We start from the raw sequence: 21,604 nt of genomic DNA on the forward strand, positions 1-21,604 counted from the left end.
TAATCCATTAAGGGTCCACCTGAGTAAAACCAAAAGGCAGCCGGGTGCAGTGGCTCACGCCTGTAATCCTAGTGCTTCGGGAGGCCAAGGCGGGTAGATCACGAGGTCAGGAGTTCGAGATCAGCCTGGCCAACATGGTGAAACCTTGTCCCTACTGAAAATACAAAAAATTAGCTAGGCATGGTGGCAGGCGCCAGTAATCCCAGCTACTCAGGAGGCTGAGGCAGGAGAATCGCTTGAGCCTGGGAGGTGGAGCTTGCCGTGAGCCGAGATCGTGCCACTGCACTCCAGCCTGGGCAACCGAGCGAGACTCTGTCTCAAAAAAAAAAAAAGAGGAAGAAAGTTTTCTCTTTCCCTTCTTGAGCCATGACATCCATCTTCTTTTGCCCTTGAACATCAGAGTTCCTGATTCTCAGGCCTTCACACTCCAGGACTTACACCAGCAGTTCCCTGCACCACTCCCCACCCACTTCCAGTTCTCAGACCTTCAGCCTTGGACTGGTAGTAATACCATCAGCTACCCTCATTCTCAGGCCTTTGAATTTGGACTGAATTGCACCACTTGCTTTTCTAGTTCTTTAGCTTGCAGAGAGCATAATGTGGGACTTCTTGGCCTCTGCAATCATGTGAGCCAATTTCCATAATGAACCTCTATTAGGGTTTTCAAGAGAAACAGAACAAATATATAATCTATTTGTTCTGTTTCTCTTGAAAACCCTAATAGAGGTTCATTATGTTTCTCTTGAAAACCCTAATAGAAGTGGTGAGAAATGGACAGCTGTCATGAGCCCAGATATAATAGCATCAGGGTTTGTGTTTGGCCAGGAGGGTAGGCTATTCTCTCTTCACTCCCAGAAGTCCGCCTCCACCTTTATCTCAGACCCACATATGCTGAGAAAGGAGTGTCACAGTGGCTATCTTCCCTTGCTAGCTCCTCCCTCCAGGGAGGTAGGAGGGAAAGGCAACATGAGCTGTTCTTTCCTGGAGTCTGCATGGCTCCTCTTCCGGCTCTGCTCCTATTTTCCCATACTTTCATTTTTAAAAATTTTTTAAAATTCTACTTGTTTTCTTTTTTTAAAACATTTTTATCTTTGATGACAGTACAACATGAACATAATTTCCACATTGTTTAAAAATCCACATAACTCTTTTAATAAATAAAGCATATTCATGGCTTAGATTTTAAATCACATTTACAGATGAGAGAAAATTTCTAGGCCTAAACAGGTAACAGTGAAGCGACTACTGTTGGAAGGAGTGGTGTGCCACATGCGCCTTAAGCCTCAAGAGTGGGGACTGCAGGGCTGAGAACACCAAAAACATCACCTCTAGGCCAGATGGAGAGCCGAGACCCAGGAAGCCCATGCAACCACCATCTGCCCCCTCCCCTAGTGCTGCAGAACCAACTGGACGCTGTGTTACTTTCAGATGAACTGGAGGTGGGTCCTAATCATATTACATGAAGCTTTCCACCATTGTGAATAATTAGGCAAGGCGTTAGTGACAGAGGAGGATCACTGATAAATACAAAGCAATATTGGATCAGTAAAGAGGAAGCTACAGAAACATTCGTGTTTCTTCAAATATCAGAATGTTCCACATCACAGCAGGAGAGCTGAGAATGTGCTCCACCTCCTGAAGGCTTAGTCCAAAAATTTCCTGTTGGCATTTGCACCATACAAGGCTCCCCGGACTTCTGGCATCATCTGCTGAGCTGTGAGATCCAGCCGGCTTTCTTGGGTTTTGGAAACCTTTATTTTATGATTCCCATTATAGATCTCAACACCACCAGCTATATCCTCAGGCAGGTAGGACTCCTGGTCGATTTGGACATCAACATTGTTTTTGGTGGCAATTTTGTACATAGGGATTGCCTTTTGCACCGCAGCCTTTACCAGAGGAAGGTCTTGTTTCTTGCAACGAACAATCATTCGGTGCTCCAGCAACTTGTACAAACCCTGGAGAACCAGTCCATCTAGCAGCACTTGATACCTGGTTGTATCTTTTACCACCTTGCTGAGTCTCTGTTTTGCTTCATTTAGTAGGTCTGTGATAAGGTCATCTCTCGCTCTGAGGACTTTGAGCCTTGCTTGATTCATCAAATTGGACATCTGAATTTTCTTCTGCTGCTCAATCTGTTTCTCTTTCTTCTCATAATATTCCACAATCTTTAGTCTTTGGGTTTGCACAAGCCAGCCTTTCTCTATGTTGAACTCTTCTTCTGCCTTTGCATCTATTTCTTCTGCCTTTGCATCTATTTCTTCTGCTTTCTCATTGGCTTCTTACTCAATGAAAGCCATCATATGCTTTATCTGCTTTTGCACGTCAGCATCACTGACAGCTATGGCAAGAGTAATGCTAGGCCAGAGAGCAGCAGGCTCGAGTTTAGGTTTGAAGGGGAATGTGGGAGGATTGGGCAGAGGAAATCCCTGTGTAGATCTTTACTTTATCAATTTCCTTTACTTTATCAATTTCCACACTTTCTAAGCAAGGCTTGGCTTCAAAGTGACCACAGTCAGGTTCTCCAAATGAGTACAATTTTTTATAGATGTCTTTCCCCTGCACAGCCAAAGTAAAAAGTATGAGCAATTCTACTAAACTGAGTCTCAAGCCCAGACACCCCTCACAGCCTCCCTCTGAAACTGGGCAGTAATGTTTCCATCTCAGGAGTCATGCTGTCTTTGGGAAAATGCACTGTTTCACTGGGTGCCTGGCAGCATGGTCTCTGCTTTATCCCAGTCTGCCCCTATGTCTGTGCTTTGGTGAGTATCTCAATCTCTCTTTTTAGGTAGGTTCCTCACACTGTTAACAGAGTAATGGGTATAACCCTGAGTCAAGACCTGGGCCTATCCTGGGAGTCTTCTGACCTGCTTATTCCCATGCCCCAGGCTCTAAGTGTCAAGAATTTGACAGGAATGCTCAATAAATGAAAAATAACAACCTTTAACTCAACCAACATCATATATGGCAACCCAAACCTTCTCCAGGACTCAATCTATTACCAAGGCTCTAGGCAATCCATAATAACCTAGATCTAGGCCAAAACCAAATCACAGTAACAAATACCCTTCATCTAGTCTCTTCCTCTAGACTAGTTGCTCTTTGTCTTTTGTTTGTTTTTAAGACTGGGTCTTGCTCTGTCACCCAGGCCGGAGTGCATGGCACAATCATGGCTCACTGCAGCCTCAGCCTCTCAGGCTCAAGCAATCCTCCCACCTCAGCCTCCCGAGTAGCTGGGACTACAGGTGCAAGTCACCACACCTGGCTTAGACTGGTTGCTCTTTGAAAGCCACTGGAACACTGTCCCCAAGAGAGATCAGCCCAACAAAAAGAAGTTATCAATAAGCGTTTAGTGAATTTGACTTTTCCTCCATACACTACAGAGCTACCACCTACAATACCCTAAAAACACTTTTCCAACATTTCTTCTCTTAAGTAACAAACCCAGTCGCCTGTAATCTAGGTTTCATTCATTTAGACAAGCATTTACCTAGGTCGCTGAAGAAAAGCAAGACAGATATCCCTTACCTTCAACATGCAGTCACAGGAGAAATAAAGGACACACAATTAAGTTATAGTGTAGTATCATGATTCTTGGCCAAAAGAAAGAGTAAATGTCAGCAGTAAATATGAATGATATAGTGAGGTACTACAAAGAACTTTGAAGTAAGAGAGGTAAGGTTGCCCACTATACTGGACATCTATTTTGGCTGCCTGCCATCCAATCACCCTTTTCAAGGAAGATTGCTCCTTCCCTACTCTCAGTCCATATGTTTATGGTATAGTTAACTCCACCCCGAACTCCAAGGGTCAACTTCTGACCCCAGGCATGACCATTAAAGCATCACCTTCCCCTGGTCACAGTGATTAGTTCCAGAATGGACCCATTACCCACCCATTAGTGAGACGCAATGATTCTTTTGTGAGAACAATTAAAAGAGAGGCAGTCCATGTTTTAGCTATACTTTAGCCCAGAGGGATAGCTCCAGCAGTCTTGTACCACAAAGGGAAAGAAAGCCTGTCTCTGAATGAAGCCAACACAGTCTGTAGCTACCATGTCTGAGACCAGACTTTTCAGCTACATGAGCCAAAAAATTATCTTTCCTTAAACTGAAATTGACTGCTTAGCTATAAAATCAATCTATAATACATATAATCAGACCTTGGTAAAGTTACTTCAAAAAATTTTATGTAATTGTTCCCAAGTCACCTGGCTCTCTAGGGGGTTGGTCAGTCAAGGAAGCCATATGTTCAGTGGGGACACAGGTTTTAGAGCCAGACATTCATGGAGCTGATTCTGGCTTCTTAACCTTTCTGAGTGTTAGTTTCTTCATCTGTTAAATGTAGATAACAATAGTGTCATGTAATTTTTTTTTTCATGTCTGAGGGCAGATTCTGTGAGCACAAAATAAAAGACTACTTACAGGAGCTTAGGTTTTAAGTTAATATTTAATTTATTAATTTAAAACTCAATACCTAGGTTTATTTATGTCTTAAAATGCAGTCCATAAGTATACTAGTCTATCTGTAAGTCTATTATATATATATCTATTATATAGATTTACAGATAGAATGGTATACTTATAAACTGAACTTATACAAAATAATAATTCAGTTTAAGGGGATCTTTTATAATTGTTCAAGTAACTCAGAACTATCTAAACTCTTAAACGGTCTCACTTATAAGCTTATACAACATAATTATATTAGAATTTTAAACTGAATTTGTAAATTTCATATATTCTTTTTTCATTCTATACCTGTCATACGCCTAACCAATCAAGTTCCATCCCTGAGGAGGCAGGACTAGATTGCAGCTCTGAGTCTGATGGACAGAGCAGCATGTGGAGGCTCGCATGGTGAATTTTGGCTCCAGAACCACTGCAGGAATAAGTCAGGAATCCTGTGAGGACCCACAGACCCTCTGAAGGAAGTGAACTGCTCTTGCAGGACCTAGGAGACATCCCAAATACTGTGAATGCCCAAACTGCGGAAGTGGGAAAGGGAGATCCTCCGCCCCTGAACACATGCCGCCACCAGGGAAACTGAAGGTCTAGTTTTTAGGAGAAGATTTTGACCTTACCTGGAGCTGAGTCAATTTAGAGAGCTGAGTGAAATACAGGGGTAGAGGAAGCAGTGGGAAAGGCCCTGGGAGCTCGCTGAGTCCCTAAGCAGGCCATTCCTGCCTGGTATCACAGGGCTCGTTTGAGAGGGTGGCCAGAGATGCAGGGAAAATGCCACAGAGAGAAGAAAGTCTCCAGATGAACTTTGTAACAATTTGGAATAGTTGAGAAGCCTCCTGACCAGAACTTGGGGGAGGGTGTGAATCCTGTGTGCAGACTCCACAGGTGCAGGAAGAACTAAAGACCTTTCCTTTCACAGCTGGGAGGCAGGTAGCCTGGGGCAAGTTCTCAGCCCTGCTTACCCACTGCCTGGAAACAGACTCGGTGCTGTTAGCAGGGGCATAGTGGGAGTGAGACCAGTCCTTTGGATTTTCTGGGAGCTGGGTGAGGCTTGTGACTGCCAGCTTTCCCCCACTTCCCTGACAACCTGCGTGACTCAGCAGAGGCAGCCATAATCCTCCTAGGAACATAACTCCGTTGACCTGGGAACCTCACTCCCATCCCCCACAGAAGCCACAGCAAGACCCATCCAAGCAGAGTCTGAGCTCAGACATCCCTAGCCCTGCCCACACCTGGTGGTCCTTCCCTACCCACCCTGGTAGCTGAAGACAAACGACATATACTTTTGAGAGTTCTAGGGCCCCACCCACCACCAGTTCCTCTTCATACTACCACAGCTGATGCTCTCTGGAAAGCACTACCTCCCAGCAGAAGGCCAGCCAGCACAAAGATAGAGCATTAAACCACAAAAGCTAAGAACCCTCATAGAGTCCACTTCACCACCCTGCCACCTCCACTGGAACAAGAGCTGGTATCCACAGCTGAGAGACCCATAGATGGTTCACATCACAGGACTCTGTGAAGACAACCCCCAGTATTACCACAGAGCCTGGTAGACTTGCTGGGTGGCTAGACCCAGAAGACAGATGACAATCACTACAGCTCGGCTCTCAGGAAGCCACATCCATAGGGAAGAGGGGAGAGTACTACATCAAAGGAACACCACTTTGGACAAAAGAATCTGAACAACTGCCTCCAGCCCTAGACCTTCCCTTTGACAGAGCCTACCCAAATGAGAAGGAACCAGAAAAGCAACCCTGGTAATATGACAAAACAAGGTTCTTAAACACCCCCCAAAAGTCACACTAGCTCACTAGCAATGAATCCAAATCAAGAAGAAATCCCTGATTTACCTGAAAACAAATTCAGGAGGTTAGTTATTAAGCTAATCAGGGAGGCACCAGAGAAAGGTGAAGCCCCATGCAAGGAAATCCAAAAAACAATACACGAAGTGAAGAGAGAAATATTCAAGAAATAGATAGCATAAAGAAAAAACAATCAAAACTTCAGGAAACATTGGACAAACTTAGAGAAATGCAAAATGCTCTGGAAAGTCTCAGCAATAGAATTGAACAAGTAGAAGAAAGAAATTCAGAGCTCAAAGACAAGGTCTTCAAATTAACCCAGTCCAACAAAGACAAAGAAAAAAGATTAAGAAAACGTGAACAAAGCCTTCAAGAAGTCTGGGATTATGTTAAATGACCAAACCTAAGAATAGTTGGTGTTCCTGAGGAAGAAGAGAAATCTAAAAGTTTGGAAAATATATTTGGTGGAATAATCAAGGAAAACTTCCCCAGCCTTGCTAGAGACCTAGACATCCAAATACAAGAAGTGCAAAGAACACCTGGGAAGTTCATTGCAAAAAGATCATCACCTAGGCACATTGTCATCAGGTTATCTAAAGTTAAGATGAAGGAAAATATCCTAAGAGCTGTGAGACAAAAGCACCAGGTAACCTAAAAGGGAAAACCTATCAGATTAACAGCATATTTCTATGCAGAAACCCTATAAGCTAGAAGGTATTGGGGCCCTATCTTCAGCCTTCTCAAACAAAACAATTATCAGCCAAGAATTTTGTATCCAGCAAAACTAAACACCATATAGAAGGAAAGATACAGTCTTTTTCAGACAAACAAATGCTGAGAGAATTCTCCACTACCAAGCCACCACTACAAGAACTGCTCAAAGGAGCTCTAAATCTTGAAACAAATCCTGGAAACACATGAAAACAAAACCTCTTTAAAGCATAAATCTCATAGGACCTATAAAACAACAACAACAACAAAAAACATCAAGGTACACAGGCAACAAATAGCATGATGAATGGAATGGTACCTCACATCTCAATACTAACATAGAATGTAAATGGCCTAAATGCTCCACTTAAAAGACACAGAACTGCAGAATGGATAAGAATTCACCAGCCAATTTTCTGCTGCCTTCAAGAGACTCACCTAACACATAAGGACTCACGTAAACTTGTAAAAGTGTGGAAAAAGGCATTTCATGCAAATGGACACCAAAAGCAAGCAAGGGTAGCTATTCTTATATCAGACAAAACAAACTTTAAAGCAACAGCAGTTAAAAAAGAGACATTATATAATGGTAAAAAGCCTTATCCAACAGGAAAATATCACAATTCTAAACATATATGCACTTAGGCAAACTGTGACCTGTCCGGGCAGCTACCCCTCCACTTACACAGAATCACCGAAGGCCAGCAGAGAAGATTGAAGATGTGGAAATCACACCTGGTGTGATGATGGGCTTGCCCATCCATTACTGCTATAATCAATGCCAGTCTTGGAGTTTGGCCAGTCTTGTTTTTTAGGCACCTTTGCATGATAATGACTCTTGAACAGAGCAAAAAAATAAGGAGGATTATGTGTGACTGGGTGGCCTGGTAGACTCCTCCCACGTTTTGAATATTTCGTGCCTTTTTTTTGTTGTCTTTTTCTATGTCATTTCTTGTACCATAGCACAAATCCTAGCGGACCCTAGGAGCAAAGAGGGGGGCAGACCTCATGCCTAACACTGTTCTGTTTCTATATAAGACTCAAGACCAGGCCTCATTCCAGGGCACAGTCCCAAAATTACTGATCATGTGCACTTGTACAGTATATTACTGTGACCACAAGGATGTGGCAAAGATTCTCATCTTTCTTCAAGAGGCTTTTGCTCATCTGATTGAGAATTAAACAGACCATGTTGGCTACATAAGGAAACAGAAGGAGGGATTTCAGGAGAGGCTGGCTCCTCCACAAGGTTAGTCCTCAGACTCAGAAAGTGAAACCTTATTGGGAAAAATTGGACTGCCCTGAATTTAGCACCAATTGCATTAACACACATCTCTTCCACAAATAACAGACTTAAAATAACAGTGTCCTTCGTATTAATATCTGTGCCATTCATTTAGAATTAGCAGAGCTAATATGGAGGGGCTGAACTAGTAGCCACATCTTGTCCATCACATAGACTAATAGAAAAGAGGCTGTGGCTAAAGCAGAAATGGAACTTCTGGATCTGAAATTAGCCAATATAATGTTCTTCTGTATTTGGGTATTTTTCATCTTAATTTTTACAGCATATACTCTTCTTACCACTATCCTTAGAATCCGAATGTCTAGATAAGTTGAGGACACATACCTGCATTGTTGAGCTTCTCTACTGGGGACACCCCTGGCATTATTTTATTCCCAAGCCAGCAGACTGGCCCAGACAGCCAGGCTGTGGCTGGTCCAAACCAACTCCTATGGTGGAAAATGCAGCTTCCAGGTCCCACTACCCTGACATTTCCTTGGAAGGAAGAATCTGGTGGCCTGTGGAGGAAACCAGCTTTCTATGAGAAAGGACTGAAGGATTGCGCACCCTGCACAAGTACAGATTGACCAGGAAATGACAAGTGTCTTCTGTGTGTCACAGGGAGAGCCAGGAGTGGCCTTCTCTGCAGGCCAGCAAGCCTGCAGCAGCAGGTGCCCCCAAGTCAGGTGCTGACTGTCTGCTGTCCGCTCCTGTAGAAGGTAGGGAGCACAACACCTAGGGACTAAGGGATGTTTGCTAGTTATGTTTTTTTTTTTTTCCTTGGTTAAGAAATCAAATTTGCAGAATTTAATCTAAAAGTTGTATTATGCTTTGAAAACTCCATCCCGCCTAAGAATCTTAAAAAACTTGAAATGTTCGCCAAATGTCCCCATGGGATTTTTGACCAAAAGTAAGGTCATAACTGAAGAAATTTTTAGTTCTTTGATCACTTCAGTGACAACACCCATTGATGAATCTTCTCCATGATTCGGGTGTTTTTTTTCGTTGTTGTTTTTTACACTTCTTAACCTGTTGATCTATTTGAGGTCTTTTGTGTTTATCAAACTTATTCTTAAGTTTAAAAAGGAAATTAAAAGGGTGATATTTTAAGATTTTAAAGTTTGCTAACATATTAAAAATCTTCATATGCTTATTAAATAGAGCAGTTCTTGTCACCCAGTGTTGTATTCTGTCTTCAGCTAGCCAAATTGTCCTTGAATTTGGGTTTTCCACAACCTCAAAGGGTTATTTAAAATCTTTTGTTGTATTTTAAAATATTTTTTGGAAGAGCTGCTAATTTTATTTTTTAAAAAAAAGTTGTGAAAATATGCCTCCTTTTAAAAAAATAATCCCTCCATCCAGGATATGGAATCCAGCACCACAGTGCACAGGTCAGGGCTTGGAGGGAGCCTCTGTGCAGATGTGCTTTCTTTACAGTGGCTGTAAAAAGTTTGTATTTATTATGTATAAAATGTTGAATAATAAACATATATGCACCTAACACTGGGGCTCCCAAATTTATAAAACAATTACTAATAGACCTAAGAAATGAGATACACACCAACACAATAATAGTAGGAGACTTCAATACTCCACTGACAGCACTAGATAGGTCATCAAGACAGAAAGTCAACAAAGAAACAATGAATTTAAACTATACCTCGGAACAAATGGACTTAACAGATATATACAGAATGTTCCATCCAACAACCCCAGAATACAGATCCTATTCAACAGTGCATGGAACTTTCTCCAAGATAGACCATATGATAGGCCACAAAAGGAGCCTCAATAAATTTAAGAAAATTGAAATTATATTAAGCACTCTCTCAGACCACAGTGGAATAAAACTGGAAATCATCTCCTAAAGAAACCTTCAAAACCAGGTAAATACATTGAAATTAAATAAACTACTCCTGAATGATCACTGGGTCAAAAACAAAATCAAGATGGAAATTAAAAAATTCTTTGAACTGAACAACAATAATGACACAACCTATTAAAACCTCTGGGATATAGCAAAGGCAGTGCTAAGAGGAAAGTTCATAGCCCTAAACGCCTACATCAAAAAGACTGAAAGAGCACAAACTGACATTCTAAAGTCACACTTCAAGGAACTAGAGAAACAAGAACAAACCAAATGCAAATCCAGCAGAAGAAAGGAAATAACCAAGATCAGGGAAGAACTAAATGAAATTGAAATGAAAAAAATACAAAAGATAAATGAAACAAGAAGCTGGTTCTTTGAAAAGATAAATAAAATTGATAGACCATTAGCAAGATTAACCAAGAAAATAAGAGAGAAAATCCAAATAACCTCAATAAGAAATGAAATGGGAGATATTACAATTGACACCACAGAAATACACAAGATCATTCAAGGCTACTATGAACACCTTTATGCACATAAACTAGAAAACCTAGAAGAGATGGATAAATTCCTAGAAAAATACAACCCTCCTAGCTTAAATCAGGAAGAATTAGATACCCTGAACAGACCAATAACAAGCAGTGAGATTAAAGTGGTAATTAGAAAGTTACCGACAACAACAACAAAAAAAGTACAGGACCAGACAAATTCACAGCAGAATTCTACCAGACATTCAAAGAATTGGTACCAATCCTTTTGACACTATTCCACAAGATAGAGAAAGAGGGAACCCTCCCTAATTCATTCTATGAAGCCAGTATCAACCTAATACCAAAACCAGGAAAGGACAAAACCAAAAAAGAAAACTGCAGACCGATACCCTGATTAACATAGATGCTAAAATCTTTAACAAAATACTAGCTAACCGAATCCAACAACATATCAAAAAGATAATCCACCATGATCAAGTGGGTTTCATACCAGGGATGCAAGGAGGGCTTAACATAGGCAAGCCAATAAATGTGATACATCACAGAAACAGGATTAAAAAAATCACATGATCATCTCAATAAAGGCAGAAAAAGCATTTGACAAAATCCAGCATCCATTTGTGATTAAAACTCTCAGCAAAATCAGCATGCAAGGGACATACCTCAGTGTAATAAAAACCATCTATGGCAAACCCACAGCTAACACAATACTGAATGGGGAAAAGTTGAAAGCATTCCCTCTGAGAACTGGAACAAGATAAGGATGCCCACTCTCACCATTTCTCTTTGACATAGTACTGGAAGTCCTAGCCAGAACAACCAGACAAGAGAAAGAAATAAAGGGCATCCAAATCAGTAAAGAGGAAGTCAAACTGTCACTGTTTGCTGACAATATGATTGTTTACCTCGAAAACCCCAAAGACCCCTCCAGAAAGCTCCTCGAACTGATCAAAGAATTCAGCAAATTTTCCAGATACAAGATTAATGTACACAAATCAGTAGCTCTTCTATACACCAACAGAAACCAAGCAGAGAACAAAATCAACAACTCAACCCCCTTTACAATAGCTGCAAAAATAAATAAATAAATAAAATACTTAGGAATACACCTAAACAATGAAGCAAAAGACCTCTACAAGGAAAATACAAACACTGCTGAAAGAAATCATAGATAATACAAACAAATGGAAACACATCCCATGCTCATGGATGGGTAGAATCAATATTGTGAAAATGACCACACTGCCAAAAGCAATCTACAAATTCAGTGCAATTCCCATCAAAATACCACCATCATTCTTCACAGAATTATTTAAAAATTCTAAAATTCATATGGAACCAATAAAAAGCCCACATAGCCAAAGCAAGACTAAGCAAAAAGAACAAATCTGGAGGCATAACACTACCTGATTTCAAACTATACTATAAGGCCATTATCACCAAAACAGCATAGTACTAGTACAAACATAGGCACATAGACCAATGGAACAGAATAGAGAACCCAAAAATAAACCAAATACTTACAGCCAACTGATCTTCAACAAAGCTAACAAAAACATAAAGTGGGGAAAGGACACCCTTTTCAACACATGGCACCAGGATAATTGGCTAGCCACAAGTAGGAGAATGAAACTGGATCCTCATCTCTCACCTTATACCAGAATCAACCCACGACGGATTAAGGACTTAAATCTAAGACCTGACACTAGAAAAATACTAGAAGATAACACTGGAAAAACCCTTCTAGACATTGGCTTAAGGATTTCATGACCAAGAACCCAAAAGCAAATGCAATAAAAACAAAGATAAATAGCTGGAACTTAATTAAACTAACGAGCTTTTGCATGGCAAAAGGAACAGTCAGCAGAATAAACAGGCAACCCACAGAGTGGGAAAAAATCTTCACAATCTATGCATTTGACAAAGGACTAATATCCAGAATCTACGATGAACTCAAACAAATCAGCAAGAAAAAAAACAAACAATCCCATCAAAAAGTGGACTAAGGACATGAATAGACAATTCTCAAAAGAAGATATACAAATGCCCAACAAACATATGAAAAAATTGCTCAACATCACTAATGATCAGGGTAATGCAAATCAAAACCACAAGGTGATATCACCTTACTCCTGCAAGAATGGCCATAATCAAAAAATAAAAAACAGTAGATGTTGGCATGGATGAGATGATCAGGGAACATTTCTACACTGCTAGTGGGAATGTAAACTAGTACAACCACTGTGGAAAACAGTATGAAGACTCCTTAAGGAACTAAAAGTAGAACCACCATTTGATCCAGCAATCCTACTACTGGGTATCTACCCATAGGAAAAGAAGTCATTATATGAAAAGGATACTTGCACACACATGTTTATAGCAGCACAATTCGCAATTGCAAAATCGTAGAACAAACCCAAATGCCCATCAATCGATGAGTGAATAAAGAAACTGTGGCATATATATGCAAAGGAATACTACTCACCCATAAAAAGGAATGAATTAACAGCATTTGCAGCGACCTGGATGAGATTGGAGACTGTTATTCTAAGTGAAGTAACTTAGGAATGGAAAACCAAACATTGTATGTTCTCACTGATATGTGGGAACTAAGCTGTGAGAATGCAAAGGCATAAGAATGACACAATGGGCCAGGTGCGGTGGCTCACGCCTGTAATCCCAGCACTTTGGGAGGCCTAGGCGGGCGGATCATGAGGTCAGGAGATCGAGACCATCCTGGCTAACACGGTGAAACCCCAACTCTACTAAAAATACAAAAAATTAGCCAGGCGTGGTGGCGGGTGCCTGTAGTCCCAGCTACTCAGGAGGCTGAGGCAGAATGGCGTGAACCCGGGAGGCAGAGCTTGCAGTGAGCGGAGATTGTGCCACTACACTCCAGCCTGGGTGACAGAGCAAGACTCTGTCTCAAAAAAAAAAAACAAAAGAATGATACAATGGACTTTGGGGACTTGGGGAGAAGGGTGGGAGGGGGCGAGGGATAAAAGACTACAAATAGGGTGCAGTGTATACTGATCAGGTGATGGGTGCACCAAAATCTCACAAATCACCACTAAAGAACTTACTCATGTAACCAAACAACACCTGTACCCCAATAACCTATGGAAAAATTTTTAAAATAAATATAAATTTAAAAAAAAATAAAGATTTTCCATGCTGATAAGCAAATCCTTCCCAAGTACTCAACTAAAAGTTATTATGTATATTAGACATGTAAATCTATTAGGTCTAATTGTCAAATATTCCAATACTATTTATAACTCTAATTAAATTTTCATACACCTCACAGGTCTAATTGATCAAATTAAGCTAATCTATTGGATTCTTCAATATGCCATATTACATTAAAATTATACTTTAAGTATCATACTCCCCCACACATGAACTTATTATAAACACAAAATTATTAACATAATAGGTTTGACTTATTTATCATCTCTATTTTTAATTCTAAGCCTTTTCAGGTTTGAAAAGCCACTCGCTCACTGAGTTCTAGCATCTCCAGGGAGTTCGGATTACTAGGTCGAGAATTCACAACCGTGATAGAGTTACTATCTCAGGGGGCCAAGTTGAGGTGACTGGCTCAACAGTTCATGGCTATGAGATAGTTACCTTGTCAGGAAAACTGAGGTTGATATCTTAAACAAGTTGAAGCTATACAGTCGACAATTTATTAACACAATAAGGTCATTATCCATTAGAGATTTGACATTGGGGAGCAGGATCTGAGCTTTGCAGGCTTCCAGACTGATTCTACCTGAGCTACATGTGGATACAGTGAATCCTTTTTGTAGTCACCATGACAACAGAGGACTTCTAGTTCATATCCTTCTACTGGATTCAAATTACACCCTTCTGTAATTCATCTGGTCAAAGTTTGCAACCTCACTCAGGTTGCAAGAATAGAAACTTCTACCACAATTTGAATAGATACGTGAGCCTCTTAAGATTTTTTTTTTTTTTTTTTTTGAGACAAAGTCTCACTCTGTCGCCTAGGCTGGAATGCTTTCAGCTCAGTGCAACCTCCACCTCCTGGGTTCAAGTGATTCTTCTGCCTCAGCCTTCCGAGTAGTTGGGATTACAGGTGCATGCCACCCAACTCAGTTAATTTTTGTATTTTTAGTAGAGATCGTGTCTCACCATGTTGGCCAGGCTGGTCTCGATCTCCTGACCTCAAGTGATCCACCCACCTTGGCCTTCCAAAGGCTGGCATTACAGGCGTGAGCCACTGTGCCTGGCCATCTTATGATATTTTAATGTATTTTTACATTTTACATTTTTACATTTTTACATATGATATTTAATGTATTTTTAACAACTACGTGGGTGACCTTTCCACCCATCTCCCAAAATTCTGCTGTAATTGGTCTGGCTAAAGCCTAGGCATCAGGATTTTTCAAATCTCCTCTGGTGGCTCTAATGTACAGCCAATGTTGAGAATCACTGATATGCCTTCTCCTTCAGCTCTAAAGACATATTAATTTTATTCCATCAGAGCTTGAATACCTCTCATACCTCTTTGTCTGCCATGAAATTGTGTTGATGACAGTAAGTTATAATATGGGATAGTGGTTGAAACTTCAGGCCCTAGAAACAAACTGTTTAGGTTTAATCTTGAGTGAATTTCTTACCTTCTCTGTGCCTTAGCATCACTAATTGTAAAATGGGAATAATAATTGTGCTATCATAAACAATAATGGTGGACGCTGCAGCTCCCAGAACAACAGCCACAACATCAGGAGCAGGAGTGGCAGTGATGGCAGGTCACCTGCAGGTATTTTATGCATGGGGTTTGTAAGAAGGAGATAACTGTTGCCACTCGTATGGCCTCTCTGACAGTCCGTGTGGTGTAGTGTGCAATTATTTTCAGCAAGGGTACTGTATTTATGGAGACCGCTGCAGATATGAGCATAGCAAGCCACTGAAACAGGAAGAAGCAACTGCTACAGAGTTAACTACAGTGTCATCCCTTGCTGCTTCCTCAAGTCTCTCATCGATAGTTGGACCACTGTATTTGAAATGAATACAGGCAAAGCTGAGTCAAGAAATTCAAACTTTGCAACTGTATGAGCGGGTTCAGAGGACTGGGTGAATACTACTGAGTTTGTTCCTGGGCAACCCTACTGTGGCTGTACTGCGCCTTCCTGCACTGAAGCTCCCCTACAGGGCTCAGTGACCAAGGAAGAATCAGAGAAAGAGCAAACCGCTGTGGAAACAAAGAAGCAGCTGTGCCCCTATGCTGCAGTGGGAGAGTGTCAGTATGGGGAGAACTGTGTGTTATCTCCAAGGAGATTCGTGTGACATGTGTGGGGTGCAGGTCCTGCATCCGATGGATGCTGCCTAGAGATCACAGCATATAAAATCGTGCATTGAGGCTCATGAGAAGGACGTGGAGTTCTCATTGGCTGTGCAGCACATCAAGGACATGGTGTGTGGGATCTGCATGGAGGTAGGCAGTCTATGAGAAAGCCAACCCCAGCAAGTGCCACTTCAGGATCCTCTCCAAAGGCAACCACACCTACTCTCTCAAGTGCATTTGCAAGTGGAGAAGTGCTAAGCAATTTGAGAGCAAGATCATAAAGTCCTGCTCAGAATGCCATATCACATCTAACTTTGTCATTCCAGGTGAGTACTGGGAGGAGGAGAAAGAAGAGAAGTAGAAACTCATTCAGAAATACAAGGAGGCGATGAGGAACAAGGCGTAAAGGTATTGTGGTAAAGAACATGGGAGCTGCGCATTTAGAGGGAACTGTTTTTACAAGCATGTGTACCCTGGTGGCCATAGAAACGAGCTACAGAGACAGAAAGTGGGAACATCAAGCAGATACTGGGCCCAGAAGGAACCACTTCTGGGAACTCATTGAGGAAAGAGAGAACAGCAATCCCTCTGACAACGATGAAGAAGAGGTTGTCACCTCTGAGCTGGGCGAGATGTTGCTTATGCTTTGGGCTGCAGGTAGGGACGATAAACTGACAGACTCTGAAGATGAGTGGGACTTGTTTCATGATGAGCTGGAAGATTTTTATGACTTGCATCTATAGCAACCTTGAATGGCGTGTGAACTGGTCTGCTGACCCCAGACAGCAGCTGTGCCCTGTGGTGGTGTGGCAGTGCCTGTGTTCTCTCCTAGGCAGGCCTATCAACTCCAGGTGCTGCGGTAAGAATTTTTACCCAGGGCCTGTCTTCTCAACCCCTACCCTTTCCCTGAGGAGTGTGTTTTCCCTGTTGAAAAAACTTACAAAAATAAATCTTAAAGTTAGTTTTTTGTAACATGAACGTAACTGTCAGTTAGTGTAGGTGTGTTGCGCCATCTGTTTTCAACCAGATTGTGTTTATGGACTTTTCACACACTCATTTTGAGGACCCCAGGTTCAAAAGTAAAAGCAGTGGTCCTGCTTTGGGGTCCAAGAATAGGAGTGATGGGTGAAGGGACCTAAGCTGGCCAATAGACTTCTGCTCCAGACATGGGACGTGGATCCTTGAGGTTTCTGGTGAAATCTGCACATCTGTGTTTTTATATCTGTTCCCTACCCTGTAATCCCTACCACGTGCACTTGTTCTGTGGTTTTTGGTCTCTTGTTTAATTGCACACAAGTGATACTACTGGGTAACCAGAACCAGGTGCAAATGTGTTGAGATTTCTACTGTTTTGCATGCCAGGAAAATTGAGAAAGAATACATATAAAATATGCAGAGGCATAACATCAATGCAGAGTTGGAAGTTGACTCCCAAGGGCTGACATGGTGTATGAGAGTGTGGGTGTGTGAAAAGCTTCTCATCCCTGCATAGATGCAGTATTCTTAGCCTTAGCAGAAAAAAAGTGGTTTAGTGGTTTAAGCCTTGTACGGCAGATAGATCTTAAAGGGCAAAGCAGTATATTGGTAGTTGTCAATATAGCAGTGCTAGCTCTGTCTATATAAACAGAGAAATGGGGTTAGCCATAGAGGTTAAAACTACCTGGTTATCCCATATGTTAACACAAACTGGGTCTTGGATACACAGTTGTATTTAATGTTTTATGATCTAGCCTTTCCAGTACAGGCACTTTCTGAAAAACCTTTGTCTTCATTTGGGGCATTTTGTTGTCGAGTTTTTGTGTTTGTTTTTGTGGGTATTTGCCTCATTCCACCCCTGAGCTTTCACATAGACAGATGTGATTCAAAACTCTGTTCTAAGGTGTTTATTGTAGTGGACTAATGGGTTTGCAGTAATAAGTCATACTTTTCCACTGAAGGGGAGGGCTTGGGAATCCCTAAGACTAGCTAATTTAAGTTGTTTGAAGAATTCCTTGATTGGAAATTTTACCTTTGTGTTTTGTCGCTTTGTTTCCTGAAAGTAACTTGGGGATGCTCCTGGTTTGTCCATTTACTGGTTTGATTCCTTGGATCCCACCCATTCTTTCACTTTATGAAAATACAAATAATTGTTGCAGAGGTCTCTGTATTTTGCAGCTGTCCTTTTGTAAGAAGCACTTTTCCCAAATAAAACAATTCAAATAATACTAATAATTGTCACTATCTGTAAGATGCGAGGAATAATTATTCCTATCTTCTAGGGTTTTTTTTAAAGTAGGGTTAAATGGCATTAATTACACATTAAAGGCATTATACATGTAATGCTTACTGCACAGCATTTGCACATATTAGGTGCTTAATAAATTTTAGCTATTCTTGGCTGGGTGCCAACGGCTCAGGCCTGTAGTCCCAGCACTTTGAGAAGCCAAGGCCAGCGGATTGCTTGAGTCCGGGAGTTCCAGACCAACCTGGGCAACATGGCAAAACCCCGTCTCTATAAAAAATACAAAACAATTAGCTGGGGGTGGTGGCGCATGCCTGTGATCCCAGCAACTCAGGAGGATGAGGTGGGAGGATCACTTGTGCCCATGGAGGGAGCAGAAGTTGTAATGAGCTGAGATTGTGCCACTGCACTCCAGCCTGGGCAACAGAATAAGACCCTGTCTCAAAAAAAAAAAAAAAAGCTATTCTTATCATCATTATTTTCTATGTGAATTATCCTGTAATCTGAAAATAAATCTCTTCCTCTCAATCCTTATACTCCCTCTTTCTTTTTCTGATCTTACTGTATTGATCAGGACCTCTAATATCACGGTGAGCATTGATGGTGACAGAAGTACCCCCATTTTATTGGCCCGTTTAGTTACTAGTGTTAAATAAAATGCTTCCAAAGTTTAGAAGCATTCCTCGCACATTAAAGTATGAGGTTTGATGGAGGTTTTGCTATAGATACCCTCTTTCATATTAAGGAGGTTCTCTTCTTATTTTTAAAGGGGAAGTGAATTTTATTGCTTGCTTTTCTATCATTAAGAGAGACGATCATACAGTTTTCCTCCTTTGATTTATTAACATGAATTCCACTTGTTGAAAAGATATCATTCCCTCCACCATGGCGCCTCCCAGCCAGGAGCCCAGTCCCTACGATGAGACTGAAATGTACTACTCCTTCCACTAGCTCATCCAAGAGCAGAGCCGCTGGGAGGCCCAGGAGGGGCTGGAGCTGTAGCAGAGGGAGCGTGGTGGTGGCCACAGCGAGTGGCCAGCAGACACTCTTGGGACCCGAGGGCACTCACAGCACGGCCACACTCTGCGTCCTGGCCAGCATGCCCGGCCTCACCATTGGCCAGCCCCTGCTTGCGGACTTGGTGCACTCCTCCCGGCACAGCCTCCGCCTGTACGACCTGGAGCTGGACCCCACGTCCCCGGAGAAGGAGGGAAGTGGAGCCTCCTGGTGAAGGAGCTCCAGGGCCTGGCAGTGGTGCAGCGGGACCACGTGCTTCGAGGGATGCTCCTAAGCCTGGCCAAGAAACGCGGCCTGCGAAGAAGAGCCGGACCCTGAGCTGGAATTGGAGGGGCCTGCGGGGCCATGGCAGGGTCTGCTCCTGCTGGCTCAGGATATGTCTGTGTGCTGGCCTTGCACAGCTTGGGGGTGGCGCTGCTCTCTGGCCTGCAGGCCCTGAAGCCGTGGCACTACGCCCTGAAGGGCATCGGGGGCCAGTTCAGCTCCAACGTGCTCTCCTACTTCCTCTTCCTTAAGACCCTGCTGGCCTTCAACGCCTTCCTGCTGCTGCTGCTGGTGGCCTTCATCGTGGGCCCGCAGGCCGCCTTCACGCCTGCCCCGCTGGGCCCTGCCCGCGTCTGCTCAGGCCTGGAGCTCCTCAGACACAGGCTGCTTCACCCACATCGTCATGTATTACAGCCACTACAGTAATGCTAAACTAATGTTAATACCGGGTGGGCAGCACCTCTGGCATCCACGCCATCACTATCTTCTGCTCCTGGGACTGCAAGGTGACGTAGAAGCGGGCATCCGCCCTCTAGCAAGACAACAGACAACATTTGCACCGGGAGAAGGAGCTGCTGGCCCGAGCAGCAGCTGCGGCAGAGCCCCAGGAGCGTGTGCGGGAAGCTGCGGCAGGCGGCCGTGCTGGGGCTCATGTGGCTGCTGTGTCTGGGGACCGCGCTGGGCTGCGCTGGTGGCCGTCCACATCTTCTCGGAGTTCATGATGCAGAATCCGGAGGCTGCTGGCCAGGAGCCCGCGCTGCTGGTCCTGCCCCTGGTAGTCGGCCTCCTCAACCTGGGGGGCCCCTACCTGTGCCTTGGCCTGACCGCCCTGGAGCCGCATGACTCCCCGCTGCTGGAGTTGTACGTGGCCATCTGCAGGAACTTCATCCTCAAGCTGGCCATCGTGGGGACGCTGTGCTACCACTGGCTGGGCCGCAGGGTGGGCGCCCTGCAGGGCCAGTGCTGGGAGGAACCCGTGCTGTACGGGTTCCTGGTGATGGACTTGTCCTCACGCCGCTGGACACGCTTTTCGGGGAATTGATGTGGAGGATTAACTCCGAGAAGAAGCTGAAGAGACGGAAGCCTGAGTTTGACATTGCCCGGAATGTTCTGGAGCTGATTTACAGGCCGACTCTGACCTGGCTGGGGGTGCTCTTTCTCGCCCCTCCTCCGCGCGGTGCAGATCATCAAGCTGCTGCTTCTACATCAAGCTGCTGGTCTTCTACATCAAGTAGACCAGCCTTTTGGCCAACTGCCAGGCACTGCTCCCGCCCTGGCTGGCCTCCCACGTGAGCACCGTCTTCCTCACGCTGCTCTGCTTCCCCGCCTTCCTGGGCGCCGCCGTCTTCCTCTGCTACGCCCTCAGCCATCTGCGGCCGCTTCCGGACCCTGGACACCATGTACGAGGCCCGCAGGATGTGGTGCCCCAACTGGAGGCGGCGGGCCCCAGGGGCTCCTGGCTGCCCTGGGCACACCGGTACCTGGTGGAAAACACCTTCTTCGTCTTCCTGGTGTTGGCCCTGCTGCTGGCCGTGATCTACCTCAACATCCAGGTGGTGCGGGACCAGCCGAAGGTCATCTGCCCGCTCAAGGAGCAGATCAGCAACGAGGGGAAGGACAAAATCTTCTTAATCAACAAGCTTCACTCCATCTACGAGAGGAAGGAGAGGGAGGAGAGGAGCAGGGTTGGGACAACCCAGAAGGCTGCGGCACCCCCTGCCCTGCTCAGACGAATGGGATGCCTAGGGGGCCGGCGATGGGCCTCGCAGGACTGCCCAGCGCCCTGAGACCACACTGGTCCCTCCCAGTGACCCCGCTGGAACACCAGGACAAGGAAGAGACTGCTTCTCCTCTCGAAAGCTGTAGCCGTGCCTAGGCTGGAACCGAAAGGGTAGGTAAATCCGACTTGGACACCCCCGGTGAACTCTGCCCTGCCTGGGACTCTATTTATTTTGATTAAAGGGGTTTTGCAGAACAGAAAAGAAAAGATATCATTAAGAAGGTGAATTTATCATATAAGAAGAGGGAAAGAGGGAAAGGCATCAAGATTAACTAAAAGAAATAAAATTAGTTAAGTCAGCAAATCCAAGAGAAACTATACAGATCAGCTAGATCTTATGAAGAGAGAGGAGAGAAACGAACAAAAGTTATGGAATGTTT

General features: G+C 43.5%; 3 pseudogenes; 2 read left to right on the forward strand and 1 right to left on the reverse strand.

Moving 5' to 3' along the window:
* Positions 1 to 1,136: 1,136 nt before the first annotated feature.
* On the reverse strand, positions 1,137 to 8,649 carry LOC100451661 (V-type proton ATPase subunit E 1-like; annotated as a pseudogene).
* Positions 8,650 to 15,339: 6,690 nt separating this feature from the next.
* On the forward strand, positions 15,340 to 16,844 carry LOC100452030 (E3 ubiquitin-protein ligase makorin-1-like; annotated as a pseudogene).
* Positions 16,845 to 19,048: 2,204 nt separating this feature from the next.
* Positions 19,049 to 21,231, forward strand: LOC100452402 (transmembrane channel-like protein 6; annotated as a pseudogene).
* Positions 21,232 to 21,604: the final 373 nt, after the last annotated feature.

The sequence above is a fragment of the Pongo abelii genome, chromosome 1 (genome assembly GCF_028885655.2).
Source record: "Pongo abelii isolate AG06213 chromosome 1, NHGRI_mPonAbe1-v2.0_pri, whole genome shotgun sequence".
Lineage (NCBI taxonomy): Eukaryota > Metazoa > Chordata > Mammalia > Primates > Hominidae > Pongo > Pongo abelii.